The sequence below is a fragment of the Hyperolius riggenbachi genome, chromosome 11, assembly GCF_040937935.1.
Source record: "Hyperolius riggenbachi isolate aHypRig1 chromosome 11, aHypRig1.pri, whole genome shotgun sequence".
Taxonomy (NCBI): domain Eukaryota; kingdom Metazoa; phylum Chordata; class Amphibia; order Anura; family Hyperoliidae; genus Hyperolius; species Hyperolius riggenbachi.
In genome coordinates this window covers 192,503,201-192,526,304 of record NC_090656.1, presented here as the reverse complement: position 1 = coordinate 192,526,304, position 23,104 = coordinate 192,503,201, and the positions used below count along the sequence as shown (strand labels likewise).

General features: G+C 47.6%; 1 protein-coding gene across 8 annotated transcripts in view; it reads left to right on the top strand.

Moving 5' to 3' along the window:
- Positions 1–23,104, top strand: part of MUS81 (MUS81 structure-specific endonuclease subunit) — a 219,811-nt gene that overhangs the window by 118,118 nt on the left and 78,589 nt on the right. The window contains exon 3 of one of the 8 annotated variants that reach the window (XM_068260468.1): positions 21,840–21,933. The exons of 6 other annotated variants lie outside the window; for them this stretch is intronic. The gene's annotated coding sequence lies outside the window, so the exon portion shown is untranslated. Of the gene's footprint in view, positions 1–4,747; positions 4,787–21,839; positions 21,934–23,104 lie in introns of all 8 variants that reach the window. One more of the 8 variants, XM_068260466.1, reaches the window with a different exon arrangement.

Genomic DNA, 23,104 nt, shown 5'->3' with positions numbered 1-23,104 from the left:
ACCTGTATAGACCACAAGATCAAACACAGATATGATTTGTTTGTGATGTAACAGGACAAAAGAAGCTGACTTACAGAGTATTTTATATACAGGCCGCACCGCATATACGCTATGCAATGCAAAATGAATGGTAAGCATGACAACGGAGATGCGGTGGGCGGAGCCTGAGCCACTACATAGGTGGTGACGTTTGCTAGTGAAACCACACCCTGATGAAACGTCCAATTAGGACGTGAAACGCGTCGGTGGGCGGAGCTGACGCGGCTGCGTGCACCGCAGCATCATCCACACACGTGAGGCACGGAACTCCGGGTTGGCGTCTTCCGTGTAGGAGAGTTGCGGCATGGTGGAGCCAGCAGTATTACGCTCCCAGGCCAATCGATAGGACTCTGTTAAACGGACCGACGGAAGTTTCCTAGATGCAAAACCTACATCTGATATGGGTGAGATCTACCCCTTCTTGCTTTGACCAAGTGGTGAATATTCAAGTTCTGGTGAAATTCTGATGAACTGAACCACCTGGTGGGATCCAAGTTAATCTTAAGGGGGCCCCCCATATCCAAAATTAAGGCACATGTATGTGTGGTGCATGAATGCGCGGACGTGGTTAAGTGCAGCAGGACTGATGTTTCTGGCCAGACACAGTTTTGTCTTTCATGCTTAAAATATTTAACTATTGTTTGTTACGCAGTTAGCGTTATATATGTCATCCGCAATAAATGTTTTTATGGGGATCATGGGGGATATACTGACCTATGGTTATTATGCCTGAGGATTGGTGTCTTTTTACAATTTTGATACAATAAACGTACTTGGTATACTTTATGAGGCTGTGTGACCAATTTAATTGTTTAATTGTTTAGTATATGTCTATAGCTCAGGTTGGCCTCATCTCCATATTTTAGGGAGTGACAAGTCCCAAGTAATGAATGACACCGCTTATGCATAATTTATTAGTATTATTACAGGGAAGGACAGATGTAAATAATGCCCTGGCGAATTGATAAGGGGGGTCTGAGGGCAATCTGAGCGTGTAGGCGGGTGATTGGGTGCCCGCAAGGGGCAGATTAGGGTCTGATCTGATGGGTAACAGTGACAGGTGGTGATAGGGGGTGATTGATGGGTAATTAGTGGGTGTTTAGAGGAGAGAATAGATGGAAACACTGCGCTTGGGTGGTGATCTGATGTCGGATCTGCGGGCGATCTATTGGTGTGGGTGGGTGATCAGTTTGCCCGTAAGGGGCAGGTTAGGGGCTGATTGATGGGTGGCAGTGACAGGGGTGATTGATGGGTGGCAGTGACAGGGGGTGATTGATGGGTGATTGACAGGTGATTGACAGGTGATCAGTGGGTTATTACAGGGAAGGACAGATGTAAATAATGCCCTGGCGAATTGATAAGGGGGGGTCTGAGGGCAATCTGAGCGTGTAGGCGGGTGATTGGGTGCCCGCAAGGGGCAGATTAGGGTCTGATCTGATGGGTAACAGTGACAGGTGGTGATAGGGGGTGATTGATGGGTAATTAGTGGGTGTTTAGAGGAGAGAATAGATGGAAACACTGCGCTTGGGTGGTGATCTGATGTCGGATCTGCGGGCGATCTATTGGTGTGGGTGGGTGATCAGTTTGCCCGCAAGGGCGGGTTAGGGGCTGATTGTTGGGTGGCAGTGACAGGGGGTGATTGATGGGTGATAGGTGATTGGCAGGTGATTGACAGGTGATCAGTGGGTTATTACAGGGAAGGACAGATGTAATTAATGCACTGGTAAATTGATAAGGGGGGGGGGGGGGGGTCTGAGGGCAATCTGAGCGTGTGGGCGGGTGATTGGGTGCCCGCAAGGGGCAGCTTAGGGTCTGATCTGATAGGTAACAGTGACAGGTGGTGATAGGGGGTGATTGATGGGTGATTGATGGGTAATTAGTGGGTGTTTAGAGAAGATAACAGATGTAAACAATACATTTGGGAGGTAATCTGACGGCGGGTTTGCGGGCGATCTAATGGTGTGGGTGGGTGATCAGATTGCCCGCAAGGGGCAGGTTAGGGGCTGATTGATGGGTGGCAGTGACAGGGGGTGATTGATGGGTGATAGGTGATTGGCAGGTGATTGACAGGTGATCAGTGGGTTATTACAGGGAAGAACAGATGTAATTAATGCACTGGCGAATTGATAAGGGGGGGTCAGAGGGCAATCTGAGCGTGTTGGCGGGTGATTGGGTGCCCGCAAGGGGCAGATTAGGGTCTGATCTGATAGGTAAAAGTGACAGGTGGTGATAGGGGGTGATTGATGGGTAATTAGTGGGTGTTTAGAGGAGAGAATAGATGTAAACAATGGATTTGGGAGGTGATCTGATGTCGGATCTGCGGGCGATCTATTGGTGTGGGTGGGTGATCAGATTGCCCGCAAGGGGCAGGTTAGGGGCTGATTGTTGGGTGGCAGTGACAGGGGGTGATTGATGGGTGATTGACGGGTGATTGACAGGTTATCAGGGAAGATAGATGCATACAGTACACAGGGGGGGGGGGGTCTGGGGGGGGTCTGGGGAGAATCTGAGGGGTGGGGGGGGTGATCAGGAGGGGGCAGGGGGCAGGGGGGGGGGATAAAAAAAAAATAGCGTTGACAGATAGTGACAGGGAGTGATTGATGGGTTATTAGGGCCGTGATTGGGTGCAAACAGGGGTCTGGGGGGTGGGCAGGGGGGGGGGGTCTGAGGGGTGCTGTGGGCGATCAGTGGGCGGGGGGGGGGCAGATCAGTGTGTTTGGGTGCAGACTAGGGTGGCTGCAGCCTGCCCTGGTGGTCCCTCGGACACTGGGATCACCAGGGCAGGAGGCAGCCTGTATAATACACTTTGTATACATTACAAAGTGTATTATACACTTTGTAGCGGCGATCGCGGGGTTAACATCCCGCCGGCGCTTCCGTATGGCCGGCGGGATGTTACGGCGGGTGGGCAGAGCCAGTTTCCGGGGGAAGCGCGCGTCATCAATGACGCGATCGCTCCCCCGGCATGCCTAAAGGACGCGCCGCCTGAAGGCGTATTGCGGTCCTTTAGGCGTCCACTTTGCCGCCGCCCATGGGCTGTGGGCGGTCGGCAAGTGGTTAAACCACCAGCAAGCGTACAAATACTCAAAATAATTTTGGCGGTACTGTTTCATCTTCTTTTTGGTACTTTTTCCATAGCAAAGTGCTAAAAAATTATTTTAAATCGAAGATGAAAAATTATCTCCTAGGAGAAAACTCAGGAGAAAAGGTGAATTGCATATGGCCCCTGGTCCCATAACCCTTTCAATAAACACCTAGGGCCATATGCAATTCACTTTTTCACCTGAGTTTTCTCTTAGGTGATAATTTTAAACTTGTCAATAAAATGCCTTTGAAGCCAACAAAAAGCAAGAAAATACTTAAAATAATATTGACCGTACTTTTTCACCTACTTTTTGGTACTTTTTTTTGTTGAAAAGTGCTGGAAAGTTATTTTAAATTGAAGATGAAAAATTATCTCCTACGAGAAAACTCAGGTGAAAAAGTGAATTGCATATGGCCCCTAGTGTTTTACACTAGGTACATTGATGATATCTTACTTATATGAGATGGTGATGTCAGAACTTTTGAGGAATTTTTGATTTATTGTAATAACAATAATTTTGGTCTAACCTTCACTCATGTCATCTCTGGTGAAAGCCTTGTTTTTTTAGATTTGGAGCTGTTTGCAGACAACGAAGGTCTCATATGCTCCAAAACCCATTTTAAACCTACAGCAGGTAATTCATACCTGCATGCTTCTAATTGTCATAATCAAAGGTGGATACAAAATATCCCTAGAAGCTAATTCTGCCGGTTGAGACGTAATTGTACTTCAGACAATGATTACCTAGAACAGGGTGAAGTACTGTCCAACAAATTCACCGAGAAGGGTTATAAGCCTGAGTATATAAAAAATACATTGAATGAATATAAAGTGAGACCTAAGCCTAAAGAGAATTCCAAAATTAATGTAAAAACACACTCTGACCACCAATACTGAAGCCTCTAATACAATCAGAAATATAGTGACGCAGAACTGACCTATCCTGAAACAGGACCCACTGCTGAGAGACATCATCCCAGATCGTCCATCAGTTATCTTTAAGAGAGCAAAATCCATTAAGAATACTATAGCTCCTAGTAATGTAAAGAAAAAACCAATGAGACCTTGTAGCATGTTTCCCTCCCTGAAGGGCACCTACAGGTGTAATGTGAAGAGATGTGGCTGCTGCACATTCATCAGACATAGAGCAAGAGAAGTAATTGATGGTAACCATCAGGTTCACGAATTAAAAGATTGTATAAATTGTGCAAGTGATTATGTAGTGTACCTCCTTACCTGTGGTTGCCCAAAATTCTACGTGGGTAGAACCACTAGACCACTTAGGCAAAGACTAGGCGAACACAAGAGGAACATTCTTGCTGGGGTGGAAAAACACAGTGTTCCTCGCCATTTTAAAGAGCACCACAACAGTAGTGTGGGCACCCTTAAAATTGTGGGCCTCGAATTGATTCCAAAAACTTTGCTTCAAGGACAGAGATTTAGGAGGCTATGTGAGAGAGAAACTTTTTGGATATTTAAATTGGATGCTTTGAGCCCTAGGGGCCTGAATGAGGGTTTGAAGATTTCAACATATCTGTGATATAATAGTTGATGTTCTAAAGTTTATCCACCTCCAAGTGTAGTTTTAAATATTAATTTGATTCTTTTTCTTCCTCCTTCCAGCCTTCCTAATAGTAGCAGATCTTACACTAGATGAGGGCGGTGAGTATGATATATAATAGGCACTGTCCATAGCAGGCTCCTGTCTCCTCCTCCATTATGGTCCCTTGTTGATTAGGATCTCACTGTAAATTCACCCCACTGACCAGCTCACTCTGGCCCATCATTTCCCCCCCCCCCCCTCTTTTCCTTCCTGTCCCTCTTCTTCTCCCCCCCCCCCCCCCCCTCACCCCCGTTTTCCCTTTCTCACTCACGGTTGTCACTCCTTATATCCCTTGTCCTGGTCCTGTATGTTCCTCCCCTTTTCCCTCCCCTTCTCCCTCCCCTTCTCCTCCTGCTTTCCTTCTTTCCTCTTTCCATGTCTCTTTTCCCAGCCCCATCCTATAAACTGATATGGTCCCTAAGTCCTTTATGATTGGACTTCACGTCCTTTCCAAAGGATGGCAATGTCATCTTTCCTAATGTACCACAGGTTTGGTTTAGGTAATAAGTGACCAGCAGCAGTGGCTGTCTAGTCATTGTGGCAACATTCGTTTTATTTATGTATGTGGTTTCTAAACCACAGTACGACAATACCTATACAGGTTTTTTACGCCACAGTATAATAATACTTATACAGTTTTTTATAGAGGTGTTCTTATAGGTAGGAATATTTTAATATGTGTCAGTTTATGGTTCTATCAGTTGCTATTTGAGTACATTGTTTGCACTAAAAATCCGTAGACTGCCACACGAATGCTAATTGAATAGTGGACTATGATGATTTGATGCGTAATATTTGATGCACCATTGTGGGTGTTTTTGGTTTTTGGTTTTTTATTTCATTTTTTTATCCGAGTTGTTTTTACCTGCAATTTACTATGATAAGAACTCATTACGTATGTGAGGTATTATTGTTTTTAATGATGTTGCATTACATTTATATATATATATATATTTTCTTCTGATGTAAAGTATAAATTATAGTTTTGAAATGTTCAGTAAGCTTTTTTATGTATAAAAGTTCCGTGTATATGTGTATCAGTGCAACGGGAGATGACGGCATAATATTTATTTTCAATATAAACTTCCGCATCACAGTCCAGCCGTCCCCCCGGTGTTTTGTTAATAAAGTTCATTGAGACTTCCCCCTGTTGCTAAGGCGACAGTGCGAGGAAATACTATATACGTTTCCCCGTAAGCGTGCAACGTCATCTGACAAAGGCGCCGTGCGCCGAAACGCGTTATGACTTCACACGCCTGTTGAACACAGCCACGCCCACCTCCCAGCAAGATGGAGCCCAGGTCATCGGGAACTACGCGCTGCTGGCCACAGCGCGTCATCCGCCCCTGCTGAGATAAGCGGTTGGCTGCCCGCTGATATGCGAGCAACACAATTAAGTTTGTGAGTAGAACTTTTTAATTTGTAATAAATTATCTTTTATGACTAATGCACTATGGCGCGCTCCATCTTTTTCTGATTTTTCTGCCAAGTTACCCCACTACGGAGCGTCGCATTGCATGAACTCCTAAAAGGACTATACCTCTGGTTGACTATCCGGGACTAGGAGAGCAAGATATCTTTTTGTGTTTGTTAAAATCCTCAGTGAATGCTACGGGCTGGGTAGCGTGTGCTACTCACTTACATGCGCTCCCTTGTATTTAGAGGTCGCGCCTTTACTCCTGCCCTGAGCCCTGTCGCATCCTGTAGCTGTTTAGGATGTGATCCCTGCACTTTGATTGGCCTAATAGGCTGTCTGTCATGACTGGCCAATCAAATGCGTCCTAAACAGCTACAGGACACGACAAGACTCAGGGTGGGAGTAAAGTAGCGGCCACTAAATACAAGGGAGCGCGCATAAGTTTTCAGCGCTCCCTACACTTTAGCAGCGCAGCTTAGTGAATCAAGCCCTTAGTGCCCCCTTTTTGCTGCCTCTCGCCCAGTGACAGACTCCCTGCTGGACAAGAAGTACGTCACTGGGATTCCTGGGTTTCCCGGTTGTATTCATGTCATTGCATGCATGTGTGCTGCACCACCGCCAAAATATTTACATTTTCTGTGTCACCCATTGACCTTTATTACTTACCCTGCTGTGTCGCTGCGGAAGTCCGACGGTAATGCGCTGTTGACTTTGGCTCAGTGGCCAAACGGGAACCTGCAATGCAGCAAGTGTACAGTAAGACAGGGTAACACAATACATAGAGGCAGCACTTATGGTTGGAAATACAGGCAGCACTTGTGGGTGAACACAGAGGCAGTACATGTGGGTGGACACAGAGGCAGCACATGTGGGTGGACACAGAGGCAGCACATGTGGGTGGACACAGAGGCGGCACTTGTGCGTGGACACAGAGGAAGCACTTGTGGGTGGACACGGAGGCAGCACTTGTGGGTGGACACGGAGGCAGCACTTGTGGGTGGACACGGAGGCAGCACTTGTGGGTGGACACGGAGGCAGCACTTGTGGGTGGACACGGAGGCAGCACATGTGGGTGGACACAGAGGCAGCACATGTGGGTGGACACAGAGGCAGCACATGTGGGTGGACACAGAGGCAGCACATGTAGGTGGACACAGAGGCAGCGCTTGAGGGTGGACACGGAGGCAGCACATGTGGGTGGACACAGAGGCAGCACATGTGGGTGGACACAGAGGCAGCGCTTGTGGGTGGACACAGAGGCAGCACATGTGGGTGGACACAGAGGCAGCGCTTGTGGGTGGACACAGAGGCAGCGCTTGTGGGTGGACACAGAGGCAGCGCTTGTGGGTGGACACAGAGGCAGCGCTTGTGGGTGGACACAGAGGCAGCGCTTGTGGGTGGACACAGAGGCAGCGCTTGTGGGTGGACACAGAGGCAGCGCTTGTGGGTGGACACAGAGGCAGCACTTGTGGGTGGACACAGAGGCAGCACTTGCAGCACTTGTGGGTGGACATAGTGGCAGCACTTGTGGGTGGACATAGAGGTAGCACTTTAAAGAGGAAGAACAATACTGCATTATTGAGCAACTTAATTGCAGCACTTACTAGGTCAGTTGATGAACTAACATAGTAACAAGTATTTCAACTGCATTTTGTTCTGGGTAGGTGGAGTTCCTTTTTAATTGCATGCCAGGGGATATGCCAGTTTATTTTTCATAGGCTTAGAAAGACAGTTTGCCTGTTGTACTGTCCAGGCGCCTTTCTTAGACAGTTCAGCAGGGCTGTCAGAAAGCGAGAACAAGTTATTTTTAAACTTGTGGAAAAATGTACAAGAACGTGTTATTTTAGCTCAGCGACATGTCCATGTCAGGAATGTGAGCCTGAAGATCGTGGCAGTCTAACAAGTGGATGAATAGGAGCCAAGTCAGTGTAGCATAAGGAAAACTATATAAAACATCACCCAACTCAGAGGAGAAACTCGTAGTAAAACTAAGGTGTAAAATAGTTGCAATGCACAGCAATGTTTTATGCATGGCTGCGGAATCGGTACATAAATCATCCGACTCAGACTCCTCAGTTTATGAATCCACCGACTCTAGGTACCCAAAATTGCTCTGACTCCGACTACTCAACTCCAGCTCCTTAGTCTAATTTTTATAAAGGCTATGGATTTGGTTCAAAAATCATCCGACTCTTCAGTTTATTGAAACCTCCGACTCCAGGTACCCAAAATTACTCCGACTCCACAGCCCTGGTTTTATGCAGATGTATTTATTAGATGTATTTTATATAGTGTTATGGTTCAGACCTGTTGACTCTCCCAGTGGCAGTAGATGAAGGCTACTGGAGGTGTGGAGTCTGTGACCACAGGTTTTCACCTGCAATGGTTGATAGGCTTTGCTGCCCAGTGGCTACCATGTCATGACCAACAGGATTACCTCACCGGCGTTGGGGAGAACAGGCAACACCAAAGGAAAGGGCTGAAAACAAAGTCAAACAACAGGTTGATGCCAGGGTAGGCAGCAGGCAGGTTGGTGAACAACCAGAAATCAGAATGGGCAGAGAACAGCTTTGAGCGGTTGTAACAGGTCAAGGGTGAGGCAGTCTGCAGACAGGCATAAGTGCTGAACAACTCAAGTCGAGTAGGTGGCAGGCAAACAAGGTCAAGATATCAAGCCAAGGTCAAACCAGAGTTTTAAGATTCAGGAAGGTAAGGCAAGCAATTTTGAAGTTCAGGGCCGCAATTAAATGGCAGGGAAAACAACCAGGACAACCAAAGAAATCAACAGCTGTCAGAATAACACCTATACCCTTCATTCTTAAGCTTTCCAGCGTATGCCGTCACAACACACTGCTAATGCACCGATGTGACCGCGCAGTATAACGTAAGTGCAATTTGCATGCGACTATATTGTCTGACTCTAACGCAACGCCCCAGTAGCCTTAATTGGGTGGGGAGATCTGGGGAAGTTTAAATGTGTATTAAGCAATATTTATACCTTAATTTTCTTTTTGCCAATTGTCATTAACGGAAGCCTTACAACTGCACAAATCAACCAAGAAAATTATTTTAAATTTCAAAAAGGTTTTTAATGTGTTCGCAACTGCAAATAGCAATAACATCAAATGGGAGCCCACGCGCATTGTATAAATTAAAAACAAAACAAAAAAACAACACGGTAATAAGTATAAAATGGTTGTAAAAGACCCTAAACTAAAGAGTGTAAAAATATACTCCAAAGAATAGAAAGTAATAATTACGGCTATAGCATATTATATTTAGTCTGCTACGCAAACAGAGAAGACTTGGAAGGATTACTACACAGTAAGAAAATTTGATACTCAAAGAACCAGAGCATAAAGAAGGAGTAGTGACAGGATCGATATGCAGACATGGAGCTATCAATAAGGCCCGGTTCACATTAGCGTTTCGAGCCAAACTGATTCAGTGAGCGGATCCGGTCTCCGCTTCCCCCGGATCCGGATGGCTCTGTGCACCCTGAAAAATGGAAAGTGAAAACGGATCTGATCAATGATTGATCGGATCAGTTTTTACTCAGTTTTGCCGGCAAATACATACCTAATGTTCTGTAGCAGCCGGCGGTAGAGGCTTCCTCTTCTTCTGCTGGGACTACACAGCGCGTCATGTGACTAGTCACATGACGCGGAAGAAGATGGAAGCCTCTACCACCAGCTGCTACAGAACATTAGGTATGTATTTTACCCTCCCTCACCCACCCTCCCGGCTGCTGCACCCTGCTATTGCTCAGGTTCGTGGCGGCACATGCCCCCATCCACCGTGGAACTTTCTCTTTCTTCACCAATATGAAGAAATGTTCCGTTTGCCATTGCCCCAATGCTGCAGCATTTTTTGTCCTAATCCGTTCCGCTGGGAAGAACAGTCTGGAAAATTAGGACCTGCAGCAATTTTTCGATCCGGGGACCGGAACGTACGAAACGTATTAGTACCAACTGACGCATTTGAATGGATCCATAGGTTAACATTGAATCCTTTCACATCCGTTCCGGTTATGTTCCGCAATCAAACCGCTAATGTGAACCGGGCCGGTGTCAAGAAAATTGAAGCAAAGGCCTAAGGTCTGTGACTTCCAATGCAGAGACCCACGGTGCCCACACTTCTAGAAGTCAATTATTTTGTTATTGCTCTGTTTCTGATAACTTGTGTCTTTCCAATCTTCAAAACAAAAAAAACAAGTGGCATGTGATGTAATGCAGGCAAAGAAGCAACTGAGCAAGGCGCACCTTGATTGACAAACATTGGGGTTGATGCATTAATGTAAATAGTGCGAGTAACCTCTTGTTACTCACGCTATTTAATCAACACGCCTTCATTTCAAGTCCCTCACTTAAAGAGAGTCTGAAGCATGAATAGATCTCGCTTCAGACCTCATAGCTAGCAGGGGCATGCGTGCCCCTGCTAAAACGCCGCTATAGCGCGGCTTAACGGGGGTCCCTGTCCCCCCAAACCCCCTCCGTGCAGCGGGGGAGCGCTTCCTGGTTGGGGCAGGGCTAACCGCCGCAGCCCTGCCCCATGCGCGTCTGTCAGACGCGTATCTCCGCCTCTCCTCCGCCCCTCTCAGTCTTCCTTCACTGAGAGGGGCGGGGGAGAGGCGGCGATGCGCGTCTGATAGACGCGACTGGAGGCAGGGCTGCAGCCGTTAGCCCTGCCTCCAGGAAGACAATCCCCACGACCAACTTGCCGACCATCTTTTGCGGGGGGTGGGTTGGGGGTGAAGGGACCCCCGTTTAGGCGCGGGATAGCGGCGTTTTAGCAGGGGCACACGTGCCCCTGCTATATATAAGACCTGAAGCGAGATTTAGTCTCGCTTCAGTGTCTCTTTAACAGGCAGTCTATTGGGCTAATCAAAGTGTGGGGATCACGTCCTTTAAAGTCACTGGACCCAAAGGGGGTCAGGGCAGCACTAGTGGAGCGCCCGTTATTGTCAAGGAGCGGGCGTAGCTTACCAGCGCTCGCTATGCTGCACTACCGCAGCATAGCGCGCACTCCTCTGACTGAACTTAATCCACTAGCGCGCGTAGTGTGCAGGTACTTGAAATGAAGAATCAACCCAATGAAACAGTGTGCTCACTCACTGTTAACACAAGATCAATAAATTAATAACTCAGTCCTTCACTTTACGTATCCATGGGTCGCAGTATCAATCACCAAGCATATAGTGTATAGTCCAACTTTTCCACTTAATCCTGCGCTCACATGTATCACCTCCAATTCCGTAATATATCACTCATAAAAGAAAAGAGAAAAAACAATAACACTGTTTTGATGAACTTGTCTCTTATTCACAAACTCCCCAGGTGCCGTGCATTTACTTGTGTTTCCCTTAGAAGCTCGGTTATCATAAGCCCTCACCATGTGTCACTGCTGCCAGATCACAGACAGCAATAAAAGCCTTATGCTGGATACACACGATGCGTTAGTGCACTCGATTTTCCCATCGATTCCCGTCGATTCGTTTATTTCCAACATGTCCGATTTGGATTTCGATGGATCGTTAGGTCGATTCGCATGCAAAGTATGCCGAATCGACCTAACGATCCATCGAAATCCAAATCGGACATGTTGGAAATAAACGAATCGACGGGAATCGACGGGAAAATCGAGTGCGCGAACGCACCGTGTGTATCCAGCATTATACAGTGAGCACTCCTTCCAAACTGCCCAAACAGTGAAGCAGACACTCCCACAGTGATTAAACCAAGGACAGGGTCTCACAGATCCTCACCATCTGCTCTCACTGCCAAATCCCAGACAGCAGAAAAGCATCAACCCACAAACTCAATTCACCTCCTCCTGTGTGTAGTCTATTGCACCAACATCAATGACCTCTCACCTTGTTGGTAGCTGCCCAAACCATATGACAGCGACCACACTTGTGCTTATCCCAGGCAATTTCCACAGCGTTTCTTAAAGAGACACTGAAGCGAGACTAAATCTCGCTTCAGGTCTTATATATAGCAGGGGCACGTGTGCCCCTGCTAAAACGCCGCTATCCCGCGGCTTAACGGGGGTCCCTTCACCCCCAACCCACCCCCCGCAAAAGTTGGTCGTAAAATGGTCGCTGGTAATCTTCTTCCTGGAGGCAGGGCTAACGGCTGCAGCCCTGCCTCCCAGCGCGTCTATCAGACGCGCATCGCCGCCTCTCCCCCGCCCCTCTCAGTGAAGGAAGACTGAGAGGGGCGGGGGAGAGGCGGAGATACGCGTCTGACAGACGCGCATGGGGTAGAGCTGCGGCGGTTAGCCCTGCCCCAACCAGGAAGCGCTCCCCCGCTGCACGGAGGGGGTTTGGGGGGACAGGGACCCCCGTTAAGCCGCGCTATAGCGGCGTTTTAGCAGGGGCACGCATGCCCCTGCTAGCTATGAGGTCTGAAGCGAGATCTATTCTCGCTTCAGACTCTCTTTAAGCAGTATAACCCACTGTAAGCAGATCTCACAGCTTTATATCTTATGCTGCAAAGCTAATAACTGAAGGAGCTTGACATAGTGCAAAACTGTATCATTTATTTAAAAAACCAAAAGTAGTGCACTCACATCTCCTCAGTAAAAACATGCATATCAGCAAGACAGATCCAGCATGTCGACTCGCCCACACCTATAGCTCCGCCCAACACGCTTCGTACCTCCGCACTCATCAGGGGCTGCAGCGGAGCTATAGAGGGACAAGTTCATCAAAATAGTATTACGCTATGTTTTGTTGTTTTTTCTCTTTTCTTTTATGAGTGATATATTACGGAATTGGAGGTGATACATGTGAGCGCAGGATAACTTGAAATTAAGGCATGCTGAAATAAATGGTGCGAGTGACAGGAGGTTACTCGTGCTATTTACGTTAGTGAAAACTGCCATTTCTCAACTGTCTTTTTCCAACAGCCAAATTTCAACTGTTTTTCAACTGCCATTATTTTCCAAGTGTCATTTTTCAACTTCCATTTTTCGACTATCCTTTTCCAGTTGTTTCCTTCTTTCCTTTCCTATTTTATCTATTTCGCAAACACATGCCTTGAGGTCCTTAAAGGAGTTATCAGGCAATTTTAAATAAAATAAATGCTACTTACCGGGGGCTTCCTCCAGCCCCTGCGCAGTTCGCTCTGGCCCACGTGGCGGTGATTGACAGCGCAGATCGCGCAGGCGCAGTTCAAATCGACCTCCAGGTCGCTCTGACGTCATCGCCGGGGACCGGGTCGGAGCTCCGGCAAACGGCTGCTTGCAGAGATGCGGCGAGGGAGGTCCTGGGAGCTTGGGGCTGGAGGAAGCCCCCGGTAAGTAGCGTTTATTTTATTTTGGATTATCTTAATTACAGAATGAATTACAGATCTTTCTGTACCAATTTTTTGAGTGCCAACCATTTACTTCTCTTTACAAAAATGTATGGCAGTGGCACGTGTGTTGCTCTGCATGGCAGTATTAATTGAAATGAGACAGCAGTGTGTTGGCACAGAGATGCATGCAGCAGTTTATTGTCAGAACACAGCACAGCACATGAGAGTCTGAAAGGCCCAGTGCACACAGAGCGGTTTTAGCAGCGATCCGCCAACCGCATCCACCTGTGAAAACGCTTGGCTAATGTATTTCAATGGGATGGTGCACACCAGCGGTTTGAGGTTTTTAGCAAACCGCAAACGTGCCTCCTGCTGCACGTTTGCGGTTTGCAGAAGCGTTTCTGCCTCAAAGTAAAGTATAGGAAAAACGCAAACCCCTCTGGAAAACGCTAGATCAGAGCAGTTTTCCAGGCGTTTTTGTTACAGAAGCTGTTCAGTAACACCTTAACTGTAACAATATTTGTAATCTGCTACACAAAAACGCGCCCAGAAACGCTAGGCATGTTTAGAAAACGTCTCTAAACATGCCTAGAATCACTCTGAAATCTGCTCTCAAAAACGCCTAGCGTTTCTGCTAGCAGTTTTGATGTGCACTGGGCCTAACACATTACTGAAATAAGCCCAGCAATGCAGCAGTACATCCTGACCTTCACGGTTGTTATCAAATTACGATTTTAAAGGACCACTATAGTGAAAAAGTAAGCAGTTAAACTCTTTCAGAACCAACATGTTTTGATCTAGTCGAGTTCCTCATTGGGGATACACAGAAGTCTAACTGCCAAAATAGGACCAGCCAGTGTCCCTACTCGCACACTATTTTGGCAGTCAGACTTAACAATGGCCGTTCAGCAAATGCTTTTGAAAACAAAGGGAAACCCTGAGACTCCATCGTGAGGAGATGGACTAGTCCAAAACCTGTTGGTTCTGTCAGCTTTTGAAGCGGACCTAAACTGAGAGCTTCCTGTCTGCTCTAAGGAGATAAGCAACAGCGTCATAACTTTAAAGAAAAACATTTCTTTGTTACAACTTACAGAAATCTTACAAAAACCCTGCAGTGTTTACTTTCTGGTGTCCTAGGAACACAAAAGGGTTAACCTCTTGTGTTTACATATTAGCCCAAACTATAGCATAGAGTGGCACACCTGACAGACCTAATTTACACTTGCTGTTTACTTGTTGAAGAAAAAGAGGAAGAGTGCTCCGTAGTGTATTAAACCTTTTAATTAAAAACCACGCAAGGGTTACAAACACTTACTGAAAAGCTATGAACTTCAGGTGTTATTATGGGTAAAAAAAAAAACCAATTCGTTGACTCTTGGTGGTAACCTGTTCCTCCTCTATGGCCAACAGTGGGAGTAGTCCTAGATGTTGATGGACACCGGGAGCCTAACCTCTGGTCAATGGGTGCAGCAACTTCGCAACGCGTTTCGGCGTATCCGCACCTACTTGTTGATAAGGCCTAATTAGACAGGCTAATCTCTCTAGACCAGGGCTTTGCACCTGTGGTACGCTTGCCACCGGTGGTACTTTGCTGTTGGCCAGGTGGTACACACCAGATTTGCCTGCCACTTTTTTGTCCACCTGCCACTTGTCCTGGTCCTGTTCTGCCTCCATAAAGTTTGGCTCCCCCTCCCTCCCTCCTTGCTGTGCTTCTCTGCGGCATACTTCACACCTCAGATTAGTGTGGAGGAGATAGCCAGGCCAACGGTGCACAATGTGGTGAGTCACTGCCTAGCTCTCAGGTGGTGGGGCCAGGCTACCTATAATTAAACGCGTGGGGGGGGGGGGGGGGTGGAACTTGTATGGCTACCTATATTGGCAATCTACCTCTAGGTTGCCAATACTGACAATATGTAGGCAGTCCGCTCTGGCCCACGTGGTGGTGATTGACAGCGCCGCTCACGCAGGCGCAGTACAGAGCGACCTGGAGGTCGCTCTGACGCCATCGCCGGGGACCGGGACGGACCTGGGCAGAGCTGCAGCGAGGGACGTCCTGGGGGCTTGGAGCTGGAGGAAGCCCCCGTTAAGTACCACTTATTTTAGCTTTTTTGCCCTGATGACTATAAAGTGTACCTTGTAAGAAAAAAGTGCCTCGGGGGTACTTACCTCAGGGAAGGGGAGGCCTTTGTATCCTAAAGCGGTTTCCTCCTCAGTAGATGAGGTCCAGTCCTGGGAGCCCCATAGTTCTCCTCATCGGTGTGCGCATGCACAGTAGCTGCTCTCCATTCAGGCTCCAGCAGAAACAGCCAAGCCCGATCGCATCCAAATCTACTGTGCAGGCACACTGGTGGTACCTGAAAGTTTTCAGGCAATAAAAGTGGTACAATTAGTGGAAAGGTTGAAAAGCCCTGGTCTATGGCACCACAGCGTGTCACTAGGAACCTGGCCTGTGGTTGGCAAAAGCTGTGGAAAATGTCCCATTTTGTATTAATATCTCCTTTGAAGGGACCCTGAAGTGACAGGGATATGGAGGCTGACATACTGATTTAATTTTAAACAAAACCAGTTGCCTGGCAGTCCTGCTGATCCTCTACCTCTAATACCTTTAGCCATAGACCCTAAACAAGCATGCAGATTGGGTGTCTCTGACAAAAATCTGACAAGATTAGCTGCATGCTTGTTTCAGGCATGTGATTCAGACACTACTGAAGCCAGAATGATCAGCAGGACTGCAAGGCATCTGGTACTGTTTAAAAAGAAATAAATATGGCAGCCTCCATATCCTTCTCACTTCCGTTGTCCTGTAAGCTGAGGATTGCAGTGCATTCATGGTGGCTATTTGTGGCCTTGGTTTCCTGTAGAGGTGAAGGAAGGAATACTTCCTGTTTTCTGGGGCTTTAAATGTAGTCATGCCCCTTGTGATACAAAGTAACCACTGGCAGGACAGGAAATACCAGAATGTCCATGTAAAAGGCAACCTATAACTGCAGATTGTAATATGGCATGAGTGTGCCCTGAGATGGAGGGGAAGCTATGGTTAATATGAGTGCAGTATGCTATTTAGGGTCCCTTCTCACTAGAGCAATTAGCGGGTGATTCCCACTAATCGCTGCAATTATAACTACAGTATATGGTAGTGATCTAACTGCTGCGATTGCCACGCATCGCTGGCAATCGCGAAACATGTTGTCTGCAGCATTTTGCCACGATTCTCGAGCGATCATGGTACAGTGCTTAAATCATCGCTGATCATCGGGAAACGCGGGAGTGTACAGTGATTTTTACCACGCTAAACGTTGTAAAATCACCCGCGCAAAACTTTGTAGTGAGAACAGGCCCTTAGGCTTTGTTCACATTATAAATCACCAGTGCTATCGCAAGCACTGAGAGATTTATACTGCGATTTTTACAGTGATCTCTTTAACCAGGAAATGAATACATACAATGTATTTATTCATAAAAGCGCTTGGGAAATCGCTATACAAATCGCTTTTTCAAGCGCTTTGCGATTTCCCTATACCTTCTATTGAGCCAAAGTGCTCAGAAAATGGTACATGAAATGCTTACATGTGAACACTGTCATAGGAAATCATTACACAAGCGCAATTAGGGCGATTTGCAAAAAAAAAATAAAAAAAAAAATCAGCAAACGCTCATAATAGTGTAAACGAGCCCTTAACCTCCCTGCCGTTATTAAAAATTGCTGCGCACGGCAGGGAGGGTGTTTATTGGCATTATTTTTTTTTTTTTAGCATGTAGCTAGCCTAGCGCTAGCTACATGCTTCCCCCCTCCCTGCGGCGTCCCCCCGAATGCGCCGATCGCCGCCGGCGCATATACCCATCCGGAAATCCCGTTCTGAACGGGATTTCCAGGAGGGCTTCCTCCGTCGCCATGGCGACGGGCGCGATGACGTCACCGACGTCATCGACGTCGTGACGTCAGAGGGAGTCCCGAACCACCCCTCGACGCTGCCTGGCACTGATTGGCCAGGCAGCGCACGGGTCTCGGGGGGGGCACCCTCTGATGCGGCGGGTTGCGGCGAATCGGCGCGGAGCGGTGGCGATCGTAAGTTACACGCAGCTAGCAAAGTGCTAGCTGCGTGTAACAAAAAAAAAATTATGCAAATCGGCCCAGCAGGGCCTGAGGAATCCTCCGCGGCAGGTTACCCCGAGCTGAGCTCGGGATAACCGGCAGGGAGGTTAAGGGAGTTATCAGGCAAAAAAAAAAAAAAAAAAAGCTTCACTCACCTGGGGCTTTCTCCAGCCCCTTGCAGCCGACTGTCCCACGCTGACTGTTCCGCTCTCCGCGTACAGTGCAGAGACCAACCCCGAGGGCGTCCTTACTGCGTGTGCGTGAAGCGCCGCTGTCAATCATGGCTGCCCGTGGTGTACTGCGCAGGCGCAGTAGTTCTGCGCAGTACGCCACAGGCAACATGGCCATGATTGACACTGGCGCTTCACACAGGCGCAATAAGGACGACCTCAGGGTTGGCCTCTGCACCGTACGCGGAGACCGGGACGGCGGCGGAGCGGTCAGCGTGGGACAGTCGGCTGAAAGGGGCTGGAGAAAACCCCAGGTGAGTAAAGCTTTTTTTATTTTGCCTGATAACTCCTTTAATGCCCCTTTCACACTTGAAAGCGCAAAACGCGCTTACCGCCAGCGTTTTGTGCAAGTGATTTTTCAGCGGAAAAATCACTGAACACTGCAGCGATATTTCCGCAATCGCGTTTACCGCTTCTATCGCACTTAAACGCGATTGTCGGGAAATGCCTGAAAATGGTGCAGGTGACGCCTTTGCGTTTTGCGATTTTGAGCGAGTTGCGGTGATTAGTGCAAATCGGCCAAGTAAGAACGGGCTCATAGGGTTTAATTACACTAGTGCTTTCAAAAGCGCTAGCATTTCAGCGTTTTTCCGAAATCGCCGGCAAAACGCTCAAGTGTGAATAGGCCCTAAAGCAGTACTCTTCTGCTCTCAACCAATGAAGTTGCACACAGAAGCTCTCTGCTGAGTTCACCTAAGCCTTAATTGCTGCCCTTAAAAGACAACTGAAGTGAGAAGAATATGGAGACTGCCATATGTATTTCCTTTTAAAAAATACCAGTTGCCTGGCTGTACTGCTGATCTATTTGGCTCCAGTAATGTCTGAATAACACCAGGAACAAGCATACAGGTAATCTTGTCACATCTAATAATAATTTTAGAAACATCTGATCTGCTGCACGCTTGTTTAGGGTCTATGGCTAAAGGCTCATACACACATCAGACTATAGTCTTTGGAAAATAAAAGATCACAGACCAATCTTACCACCCTTCATGTAGTATGAGAGTCATACCTTCACAGTCTATTCTATGGAGCTGAATTCCCCATCAGATAAAAATCTTTGCAAGATGCTGCACACACAGATGCTGTACAGACACAAAAGATCAGTATCTGCAAAAGATCTGTTCCTACCAAAGATCCGTTCCTGCAAATTGCATTCATAGTCTATGAGATCTGCAGATCCTCATACACACCTTGTTTAACTGACATTCATCTGCAGATCAGACAATCATCTGCAGATCTGAAAATCCATCCTGGTGGATCTGATCTGCAGATGAATGTCTGTTAAACAAGGTGTGTATGATGATCTACATATCTCATAGACTATGAATGAAATTTGCAGGAACGGATCTTTGGCAGGAACAGATCTTTTGCAGATACTGATCTGTTGAGGCTACTTGCACACCAATACGTTGCGTTAGGTGCCACTTTAAGGTCGCATAACGTGCACCTAACACAACGTATGGTGCTGCAAGAAAGGACGGTAGAGTGAGCCGCGTTAGGCGGCTCTATCCCTATAAGGTCTCCCAGAGTGGCGCTGATTGGCCGGCGGGACCACGTGATGCGGAGCGAGACACTCGGCATCACGTGGTCCCGCCGGCCAATCAGCTGCCGCCAGTGCAGTGAATATTAAGTAGCCATGTGCGCGGCTACTGTAGCTGGCTCTCCCCGCCTCCTCTCTGCCCCCCACTGAGCATGTGCAAACAGTCTAACGCGGCTATAGCCGCTCTAACGCCGTAGCATGCTGCACTCTCCGGACAACGTGCAGCGTTACATGTAACGCAACGTGGGCTGTGTGAACAGCCCACTTGTGTTACATTGCTGTGCGTTGGGGAGCGTTACAGGCGCACTAACCTGCGCCTGTAACGTCCCTGTGTGTAAGCAGCCTGAATGTGTACAGCATCTTTGTGTGCAGCATCTTGCAAAGATTTCTGTCTGATGGGGAGTTCAGCTCCATAGAATAGACTGTGTAGGTATGGCTCTCATACTACATGGAAGGGGGTAAAATTGGTTTGTGATCTTTCATTTTCAAAAGACTATAGTCTGATGTGTGTATGTGGCCTAAAAGTATTAGAGGCAGAGGATCAGCAGGACAGCTAGGCAACTGGTATTACTTAAAAAGGGGGGGGGGTGGAAGGTCAGCCTCCATATCCCACTCGCTTCAGTTGGCCTTTAGGGCTGGAACCCACAGGAGCGCTTTTGGCAGCGTTTTGGCAGCACTGCGATACGCTAGCAGTTTGCCAAAACGCTGGGCTAATGTTAATGGATGGGGCAACTTCCACAGGAGAGTTTGCGTTTCTCAGAAACGCAAACGTAGGACGTGCAGCATTTTGGGAGCGTTAGCGATTCAATGTAAAGTATTGAACCGCTAGAGGAAACGCTCAGCAAAACCTAAACCGAGCGGTTTTGCTAGCGTTTTGCGGTTCAGCACACTGTAACAAAATGAAAAATAATTCTCAGGATAAAAACGTAAAACGCTAGCCACCCGCTGGGGAAAAAAATACAATGTTGCAAAACACGACCCAAAACGCGCATGAATCCGCTTGCAAACCGCGCAGAGAAAACGCTAGCGGTTGTGTTTTGCGGTTTTCAGTGGGTTCCAGGCCTTAGAGAGTACCCAAAGCGGATCATATGTATAATATAGAACACAGAGGCATGTTCTCTCCTTCCACTGACATTACCTGCCAGCAGTGAGGCTTAGTGCACACCAGAGCGGTTCTGCTGCGGTTTGCGATCCGCTTGCGGGTGCGGATCCGCTAGGGTAATGTATTTCAATGGGCTGGTGCACACCAGAGCGGGAGGCGTTTTGCAGAAACGCATACTCCCGGGCTGCTGCAGATTTTGGATTGCGGATGCGTTTCTGCCTCATTGTTAAGTATAGGAAAACCGCAAACCGCTCTGAAAAACGGCACTTCAGAGCGGTTTGCCAGGCGTTTTTTGTTACAGTAGCTGTTCAGTAACAGCTTTACTGTAACAATACATGAAATCTACTACACTAAAAACGCTTCACAAAACCGCAAAATGCTAGCTGAAACGCTACAGAAAAAGAAAAAGCGTTTCAAAATCTGCTAGCATTTTGCGGATCTGCTAGCGGTTTTTGGTGTGCACCAGGCCTAAAATGTCACCATGTGATAAATGTCAGAATGTAAATCATGGAGAGGAAAGATATTGCAATGGGAAAACACTGTTTAAATCATTTATACATAATAATGTACAAATGAAGCACTTTTTTTATTACATTATTTTTACTGGAGTTCCTCTTTAAGTGTAAACCGGGCCTTAGGCCTCTTTCCCACGGACAGTTGAACTGTGTGCTCTGCAGGCAGTTACCAGGCAGCAGTGAGTAGTTACCAGGCAGCAGTGAGCAGTTACCAGGCAGCAGCAAGTAGTTGTGAGAGTTGGAGAGGCATTTCACTGCCTATCAACAGTCCATGGAAAAGAGGCCTTAAGGCTCCAGAGCAAAGTAAGGGCTCATTTCCACAGACAGTTGAATTGTTTGCTCAGAAAGCAGTTTTATGTGGCAGTAAGCAGTTATCAGGCAGCAGCAAGCATTTGCCATGCAGCAGCAAGCAGTTGTGAGAGTTTGAGGCCTCTTTTCCACGGACAGTTGGTAGGCAGTGAAATGCCTCTCAAATAACTGCTCACTGCTACCTGGTAACTGCTTGCTGAGCACACAGTTCAACAGTCTGTGGAAAAGAGGCCTAAGGGCCCTTTTCCACTAGGAGTGGTGCGATGCGGCTACATAGCTGCATCGCACCGCAGGTGTCCTGAAACACATGCACGGCAATGGAAGGATTTCCACTGCGTGCATGTTGTGCGGAGCGATCCAAGAATCTGCAGCATGCTGCAGATTCTCGCACGGCCGCATCCGCCCCCTATTTCTTCAATTCACTTCCGCATCGGGAGATGCGGAAGTGACTCGGGCGGCGACGGAAGTGATGCGATGCGGCTAGGTTGCCGCATTCGCATCACTTTAGTAGTGGAAACCGGCCCTAAGGCTTTTCACTGCCTATCAACTGCTCATGAAAAAGGGCCCTAAAAAAAGTTTAACTTTTTATTTTTTTTTAATTTTAGGGGCAGAAGAGGATACTGTTTGGGCCCTTTTCCACAAGCAGTTGATAGGCAGTGAAAAGCCTGTCAGACTCTCACAACTGCATGCTGCTGCCAGGTAACTGCTCGTTGCTGCTGCCTAGTAACTGCTCATTGCTGTTTGGTAATTGCTTGCAGAGGACTCAGTTCAACTGCCCATGGAAAAGAGGCCTTAGGCCTCTTTTCCATGGACTGTTGATGGGCAGTAGAATGCCTCTCAAACTCTTACAACTGCTCACTGCTGCCTGGTAACCGCTTGCTGAGCCCACAACTCAACAGTCCGTGGAAAAGAGGCCTTAAAGTGCAACTGAGGAGAGAGGGAAGCTGCCATAATTGTGTCCTTTTAAACAATCTAAGGCCTCCTTTCCACTGACTGTTGAGCTGTGTGCTCAGCAAGCAGTTACCAGGCAGCAGTGAGCAGTTACGCAGTAGCAACAAGCAATTACCAGGCAGCAGCAAGCAGTTGTGAGAGCTTGAGAGGCATTTCACTGCCTATCAACAGTCCATGGAAAAGAGGCCTAAGTTGCCTGGCTGTCCTGCCGATTATCTGCCTCTAATATATTTAGCCATAGACCCTGAACAAGCATGCAGATCAGGTGCTCGGAGTCAAGTCTGACTGGATTTTCCACATGCTTGTTTCATGTGTGTGAGTCAGACAATGCTGCAGGCAGAGAGATCAGCAGGATGCCAGGAAACTGGTATCGTGTAAGGCTGCTTTCACAGTTAGACGTTACAGGCGCACGTTAGTGCAGCCTGTAACGCAGCCCACCGCACAGTAATGAAAAATCAGCAGGTTACAAGAAAGTGCTGCATGCTGTACATTATACGTGGCTAAGCCGCATTACACTATTTGCACATGCTCAGTGATGTGGGAGGAAGAGGTCTCCCCTCCTCCTCCGCGGCCAGCCACATGGCTAATTAATATTTACTGCACTGTGACATGCAGGGTTTACTTCCTGGAGCGGCCGCTTTGTGCGGCGATTGGCTGGCGGGACCACGTGATGCGGATCACGTGGTCTCCGCATCGCACAGCACAAAAAAGACGCAGCTCTTGGTAGCGTCCTCCTCCAGCACCACCAGGCGTTGCGTTAGGGGCACGTTATGCGACCTATAACGTTCCCTAAAACGCAACGTCCTGGTGGGAAAGAAGCCTTAAAGAAAATAGATATGGCAGCCTCCAAATCCATCTCGCTTCAGGTGTCCTTTAATTTTAGAAATGGCCAATAATGGGCTCTATTCACAAAGCATTA